Here is an 8,859-nt window from a genome sequence, read left to right as displayed (position 1 = left end):
ATCATTTAATATTTGTTTGAGCATTCTTTGCAGTGCTGCATGCTTGTTTACAATCCACAAAATTTGACTTCCTCTTTATAACAGGAAAATGAATTAATCTCAACAGAATGCATTCCAACAAAACTTGCCTTTTTAAAATTTAGTCTTCCTGGAATTTCTGTACTGTGATTTTTACTTGCCAAGAAAGAGCCAGATACACTATATCTGTAATAAGGTAGGATCAGAGGATCAGACTCTAGGGAGAAAGTGAGTCAAGGGAGCCATTTGAATATACAATCAGTGGAAGCTGACAGGATGAGGGGCTGAATAACAAAGAAAGCCACTCTGCACACACATGTGTTATGCTTTGAATTAAGTTCAAACAAAGATCATGTGGATTATTATTATAATAAGCAACGCTAGCTGACAGTACATGCATCCATTTCACCACACTTGCAGCTTCACTCACTCCCATCTTCTGTAAAAGCTTGGATTACATGTCAGGCCAGCATGCCAATCACAGTTTATATGATATTTGGAAACATAGCAACAAGGAGGCAGTCTCACAATAGAAAGCTCAAATCAGCCAACATTAACACATCACAACTTAAAAACTAAAAGTTAACTTTTTGTAAAATCTCAACATGCTGTCAGCTAAGAACCTACTTATAAAATTATTGGGCAATCACTAACTAATTATTGGACGTTTTAGCAAATTTTATCTTTAAGCTTACAGGGTGTTGTTTATTTATCATCAGTTCTAGCTTTTCCAAAATTTCAAACACAGATATGGTAATAATACTGGTCCAAAATGATTTGAAACTGGATAGTTTCAAGTAAAAAAACATAACTTTTAATGAGGGAGGACCCCCAAACACCCAATAATTTGTCCATACTCTCCATGGTGCTGGGTTGAGATGTTGTGTTTAATTTAATTTTAACAGTAATTTAGTTTTCCCAAGTTGCTGAAGTGGTTACATAACTTTTTTTTTTGGCTTTTGAAAGTCTTTTCTGATTTATGAAATGATAAAAGGAGATATGAAATTTGCTTTAGCCAATGTTCAGATTAATATCCTTGAAATATATGCAAATTAGTACATATTTAATGACTTCACACCATAGACTGTATTGAATAGGTTAACACCTCATTTGCAGATCTAAAACACAACATTTCAGAAAACTTGAAAAAACTTGAAAAAGAACAAACTGGAGAAGTTTCATGGTGATATCTACACTGAAAAAAAAAGTTGTTTTTGGCCCTGTAATTATTATTTCAATCATCTATATATATTCTACAAAGAAATACGAATTCGGTGGTTTTACTTTAAAATAGCAGTTTTTCATGTAGTGCATTACTTAGTGATTGTTTGTTATTATGTGTCCTCAGTTTTGTATGTAAATTAAATCATTTGTTCCAAGTAATATTCACTAAACCAGTTCATCGGCTTAATTAGTTGATATTTACAAGTAAAATGTAATTGAGGGACATCTGTGAATCTGCAATTTACTTGTGTATTTTCTTTTTTTTTTTTTTAAAGCGGTTCTATTAAATAAATATTACTTAGAAACAGCCTGAGTAAAGATTACAAACACTTTCTGTGTGGAAAAACTCGCCTAGCTTTTTTTAAGTAAATGTCACTCCAATTTTTTTGCATAAGTTTAAAAAATTACCCTATTTACCTGTAGTGTCCTTAAACGTTTGTTTCGGATTCATAACAGTCGAAATATGAACGTTAATTATCAGATTGAGTGCTATTTAGCACTTTAATATTTAATTACCTGAATATTGTTATCCGTCCAGAATTTTGTAGTGCTGTTATTTTAATTATTTTAATCGGTTTTGTTGGCTTCAACGTTTGTTTCAGCGTCATAACCATTGAAATATGAACGTTAACTAGAAAATTTCCTCTGGGGAAATTCTGAAAGGGCCACGGGGGCTACTGCTGGTGTGTGTACACTATGATGAGATTCTTCAGAGATTTCAAACAATAAATACTAGTTATGTTATGATACTATATTATATTCAAGGAGCACACCACAAGGAGTGCGTGCGCTTACGTGCGCATTTGTGTATTTGTGTGTGTGTGTGTGTGTGTGTGTAAGTGTGTGTGTTTGTGTGTGTAATCTGTAACTGTAATCACATCAAAGGATCAAAGGCAATCAGAGCAGAGCAATCAACCGAATTAACTGCAGCTGTAGAATGTTACGACACAGTGACAGCAGCCAGAGGTGGACAGATTGGAATTTCTGGCCTTGAACAGAAAGCATTTTTGGCGAAACCATTATACCTATCATTGATCCAACTTCACTTTGAGCGTCCTGAGTTCTTCCTGAACGTCTACATATGTTTTTGGTGAAGAAAAATGAAGAAATAGCTTTGTAAGAGCGATCTGAAAAACTGTTAAAAATGCTTTTCTACAGAAATCTTCCTGCGTTTTTAATATGGGACTCTCAACTCTGACAGCTTTACCAGAGGATTGTGAGTGAGAAGACAAATTTTCCTACGTTTCTATGTATAAATTATTTCTGTAGAGTGGAATTTGCGGTCTGGAGCGCTGTTTTCAAATGTATTTTTTGACAATTTTTTCTCTCCCTCCACACTCTGGCAATGATGTCACACACTGTGACACGATCATTCCATGCAATACACACCCATTATGAAAGGATTTCTCCAAAAATGATCATGGTCATTGAACAGGGATTGATAAAAAACTATATGACCTATTGAAACGTGGATTAATAAACTAATACACAAGACTTGTGTCTACTGTTTAAAGTTTAAATGGAGTCTAGGTGAAATTATGCCGGAGAAGTAGACGGGTTTTTTTTCGGCCTTCCCATTCACTTCCATGCAAAATTTTGTGCAGTTTTTCGCGACTTACGTCACGAAAAAATCGTATTCCGTAGAGAAAAGTAATAGCACATAGATCCCGATCAAACCGCACGCTAGTAGCGGGACAAAAAAAATCCACAGTGTAACAATAGTGCTCGGGGCTGTAGGGGCCAGTGCTCGGTGCGATTGCCCCATGGCCCTAATAATAGCATAACTGTTAGCTTACTTGCTGCCGTTAACTGCCGTTAGGGAGCTGTCAGTTCGGCTGCAGGTTGCTGTCACCGAGCGCAGCGTTTTATTCCTCCTTCTCATCGTCTTCCGAATAAATGTATCCATTAATGGTGCATTGGAAAATATTTCTGAATGGGGGATTGGGATAAACAACATAGAGACGGTAATTTGGGGTTTGTATCCGCCACCGAGCGTCTACCTGCCTGCCGTCTCCGGTAAAGTTCCCAAACTAGTAACGAAAGAAAAAGAAAAAAGATGGCGAATTTTTTTAATTTTTTTTTTAAATACGTAATAAGTTATTCTTATAAGAAAATGGGAAGTCTTATGTAAAATTCTCCCCAGATATTACCCAGCTTATTATCTCATCAAGTTGAAATATGATATCACTTTGAATTGTTCTGTGATGTACTCCCAGGAACACTCCTTCATTTGTTTTGGTACTGTGCCCATACTAATAGGCTATGGAAGGACTTAAGTAGATTTATTACTGATAATATTGCCTCTGGTTCCACTTTATGCCTAAAGTTTTATGTAATTTCAATGAATGTAATGGTAATGAGATGAATGAATATCATATTATTAATCTAATGATTCTTTTAGCATAATATCATATACACAATGAAATAACTCTGTACTAATGAAACCAAGCAATGCATGAAGACTGTTTTCTCCTCCAAAAGCATGAAGACTACTAGGGCAATGAATTTGTGCCTGATTATTAATATTGGTTTCTATCTCTTAAATGTGTTGTATAGTTTTTAAGTCTATCTACCATTATAGTTTAATTGAGCAATAGTCACAATTTGATTCACACATGTAAAAATTATGCCTTTTTAGTTGTGTATTGCTTCAGCTGGCTATAACAGCCTGTAGTAAAATTTGAAAATGTCTTTAAAACTTTATCTTACCATTAAGGGAAAAAAAACTGTGGCTCCAGTGTAACCATCTGTCCAACAGTAACCAATGAAAAAAAAAGAATAAAAATGAGATATATAAGAGGCACCAAGTGCTTCTGTAACAGACCAAATAAATGTCAAACTTTCCCAATAACATTGCACATTTTGTTGCCAAGAATTGCACGACTATGCCAAATCTGTTTAAAAAGTCCTGGACTAACAGTACAGCATTTTTATGTAATTCTTGTTTATGATGAATCTGTATTCATATTAGGTATCGTCAGTATTTATACACAGCATGACAGGCTGTGTTTAATGGGAATCTTGGGGTATCTGCTCATCTGTTCACAGTTTCAGACTAAGTTAAGCAATTTGCAACAACACAGAAACCCTAATTAAAAGTAGAGAATGACTGATGAGTATTTTATTTTCTTTCTTCCATCGAACACACACTCATTTACACACAAAAGCGTACACCCCACACACACACACTGTCAGTCGATCACACGGTCTTTCTCCCAAATGAAATTTGCTGTGGTCTCAGACAGCTGCAGGGTTTGCTGGTTTCTTAACAACTTAATTAAGCAAATCTCCCTTTTTTCCACCGAGGTAATGAGCGTAGTGTTACAGGGATTAAACAGTCTCCAGGGTTGAAAATAAGGCTTTATGCTTTAGCAATCTTATCTGCCTTTATCCATCCAGCCAATTTTCCATCCACGGGATTATTATGGGCGGGAGCCTTGTTAGCCATACCATATTCTTCTTCTTTTTAATTTGCAAGGTATTAATGCTAAAACGCTTAGTGCAACACGCTGAAATATGAGTCTGAGTTTATTCTCTCTGTCCCAGAGTAAAGGCATACATTTGCCTTCTTGACTTGGATTAACACTGACAGCAGATAATGAGTCATGCAGTTAAGAGATGTCAACGTAAATGTATGCATGCAGATGACAAATTAAAGAAAAACCAGAACGAGTGTTTTAGTAAGCCCAACATATACAAGCAGAGCCAAAATCTTGGCATAGATTCTCAGAGTCTGTTGGACGCTTGCATAATATATTCCCTCATTTAATGTTTTGATTATCGTGTCTAACATGCTGCTTGAAGTTCTCTCGTAGGTGTTAAGTTGGGCTGAGATCTGGCGACTGTCAAGGCCAAATCAAATTATTCACATCATTTTCATACTCATCAAACCGTTCAGTGATCACCCTCCTGCCATGTGTGGAAGCATCTGCAGAGTTTCTTTCCTAACTAATTTATTCTGGGGTTTTCTTTAATCTGTATGTAAGCAGTACACTGTAAGGAAATATATGCACTATTTACAGACATAAATGCAGTAAGGAAACTACTGTGCAACGCTCAATTGAAAACATTTTCACTCTTCTCTTTATTCTATAATTTTAGGGTTCAATCTTGACATTGGAAACAGCACTTGATCAAACAATCTCACCTGATAATCCAGAGTTCTCAATCACTTCACATGATCTTCATCAGTGAATGGACTTTTATTACCATTATGGAATTACAGATCCTCCTAAATCCCTCCACACCAGACCTTTAAGTGTTCAGGAAATAAAATAAAATCTGAACAAATAAAAGTCAATGACAACTGAGCAAAATGCATCTGTCCAGAAGGATCATGTGATGTGTAAGAAAACTCCAGAAAAGCTGCTAAACTTAGTTAAGCTTCCACTTTTGGATCAGTTTCTCTGATTTTTTTTTAATTATCCAACAGCTACAGCATGTTTGCCTGAATTTAATAAGGTTATATTACACAGCACTTGTGATTGGCCCAGTTATTAGTGTAAATAACATCCGTAGCTTCTATTGAAACAAACTAAAACCATGTTCAAGCCTTTACTATAAAGTCAGATTGGCATTTTCTTACATTGTGAGTGATCAAGCACAACACAAGAAGCTGAACTTGTTAAAAAAAGATATCTGTTGGATATTTTAGGGCTTTTTATCCAAATCTCAGAGAGTTAACGGTACTTTACATCAGAGATGAGAAAGTTCTTTTCCCTCTTGGGACTCTAAACCCGAATAAACCGAAGATAGCTTTAAAAATTTTTGGGTCAGTAGGCACTTCTTAGACTATGCATGACGAGGCTGAAAGAGTAATTACACTTTCAAACTATCTTAATGGATTATGAAAAATAATAAGCTCTTACAAGGAGATAATTAGGATGTATAAGTACCAGAGTTGGCAAGACTTGCCGCAGTTGATTGTTACCTCTGGCGAGAGGCGAGTGAAGGGCAAATTATTCTACAGTGTGATCAGGAGCTGAACACTTGCTGGAACCGAGCCCCCACCCCTTTTGTGAAGGTCTTAATTGGTTGATGTGTAGATAAAGGAAGGAGCAACCCTGTGCGCACGCACACACACACACACACACACAAAGAGACAGAGAGTTTCAAAGAGCCTTGTTCTGGTCAAATTAAGTTTCCCTCCAATTAAGAGTTTTATCATCAGGTCTCTTAACTGTCTCTTATAAGCTCATGAACTTGACTAATGATGTCCACCAGGACCTGAACTGCCAACGTGGGTGTTAAATGCTACCCCCTGCTGGTATTCAGATTAAAGTATTATTTACTAAAGTACTGTATTGTGGTTCCCAACTTTTTTTGGAATCGTAGTCCATCTACCCCTTACTCTGTATTCAATACCTTACTCTGTTCTTTGATGCTTTTTGCACTTCTGGTTAAATTAAACTGCATTTATTGTCTCAGTATTTGGTCTCTGTGCAATGACAATAAAGTGAATCTAATTTATCTAATCTAATGGTCTGAGTGAGAGCAGTTAAATGACTGATTTATCAGTCCCAAATTGTTTAATTTGATTTTAAGAGGCCTGAAGATGACAGCATCAGTTTTTTCCCCTTAAAAAACAGAAATAGATTAAATCCAAAACAATTTGAGGAAAAAATTTGTATAATAAATATTTTCCTTATAGTACAGTGGTTTCCAAAACTACTATGAAGAGTTGTGAGAATAGGGAAACGAAGAAAAATACTTCTGCTGCAAAACATTTCTTTAGAATATCATAAAAATGTTAGATTTTTGCTTGTGAATTCCTTAATAGTTTAACTGTTGTTATCTAAAGATGCATGCAAAGCTTCATTTGAAGGAGTCACAAATCAAAAAGGTCAAGAACTGTTAATTTAGTAAAACTCTATGCTTGATACAGAGCTGGCAACCACTGCTTTAACCTGTACAGAGGGCAGTCCCTCAGTATTTAGACAGCGACACAATCCTTGTTATTTTGGCTCCATATGTTATTTTTTCTGTGGAGGTCACAGTACTCAGGGTTTTAATGAATGCTGGGTTAAAAATGACTGCTCTGTTCTTCACATAGAGAGGTAAACACCTACAAATCAAGGTTGGTCTAAAAAAACAACCTAGACGCAGATAGTTTTCTCAATATAATGCTGTTTAAAAACAGTAATATATCAGTTATAATAACTGAATACTTCTGCCTCCAACCTCCTGCCTCTGTAGGGAAGAATCTGAAGGAATTTAATAAAAAGGTGTTAAGTGAATCCTTTGTGAAACATGGATGCTTCACACACATCTTCAACCCAGCAGCACAGAAGATCTATACAATCACAATAGTTTAAAATGAGTCACACATTATCCGATCAAACGTCTCCCTTTCTGTTCCTGAGTTATAATAATGGTCATGATGAAATGTTATCACTTCATCATTTTAGACCAAAGTGTGATATTTTGTTGTATTTAGCATCAGCTATTATCAAAAAACATATTCTGAGGTCACAGTGACCTTGATGTTTAGCCACCAAATTCTCATCAGTTCATCTTTGGGTCCAAGTGGATGAGTGTGTCAAATAAAAAAAATATACACTCAAGACATTTCAGGGCAGGCGTAGGGGAAACACAATGCCCAAGCTGTCGACATAAAAATTCAACAGCAATGACTTCTTCTAGAAACAGTGTCCTGGTTCCTCTGTATAATCCACCGAACACACCGTCAACACTTTTTATTTATCTGCAGTGTAAAGTAGCTTGACTGAAAACTCTTCAGTGAGAGGTGTGGATTATCCACAGTTCCCAGGATACTGTTTTTGGAAAGACATGTTGCATTGTTGAATTGTGTAAGGTGTGTTTCCCTGTTCCCAGTTGAGAGACTCAAAACCTGGACAGGTAAAACCAAATCTGTCTGGAAGACGCGAGATACCACTAAGGGAGAGTGAGAAGAGAGGATGAACAGAACCTTTAAGAGTGTTCAAATCTATTGAGGTAACAGCATTGGACAATTTTTTAAGCACTGGAACAATTAGAAGGCTATGTTTCCAACACTGTTTACCCCGTATGGATGTAAACACCATCAAATTTGAAAATTAGCATCTTAACCACAAAATCATTGATTAGTAGAACTCCAGCTCAAATGGGCAGAAGTACAAAGCCATAACAGAAAAACAGAAAATATCCAAATACTTAGAGACTGCACTGCAAATCGTACTTATTTCAGCCAAACAAACGGAGCAAAGACCATTCGGGATGACAGAAAATGAAGCCTGTTTCATCATCCCCATCCTTTTTTTCACCATAAACCAGGCAATTTAAGCAGCGGCATTATACCCCCAATGACAAAGAGGCAGAGGATTAACCTGAATCTTTTACAGTGAGGCTGGGGAGTGGAGGAGTCTGGATCTTGTTGGGAAAGCCTCCATAAGAGCCTGTTAGTCACAGTGCGACTCCACCCTGATGCTCTGGGTAAACACTTTCTTGGTCAAGCAATCCACATGGGACTCTGAGACTACCTCCCTGCAATCCCTGCTCCCGAAAAGAAAAAAAACCCTTTGATACAACTCTTAATGCATAGCAAACGAGCTGGGTCACAGTGTATCTACTCCACTCTGAGCCTCAGAGGAACAGACACGACTGAAAATGGAGGGTGAG

This window comes from Centropristis striata, chromosome 13 (assembly GCF_030273125.1).
Source record: "Centropristis striata isolate RG_2023a ecotype Rhode Island chromosome 13, C.striata_1.0, whole genome shotgun sequence".
NCBI classification, from domain to species: domain Eukaryota; kingdom Metazoa; phylum Chordata; class Actinopteri; order Perciformes; family Serranidae; genus Centropristis; species Centropristis striata.
Note: the sequence above shows the minus strand (reverse complement) of the source record.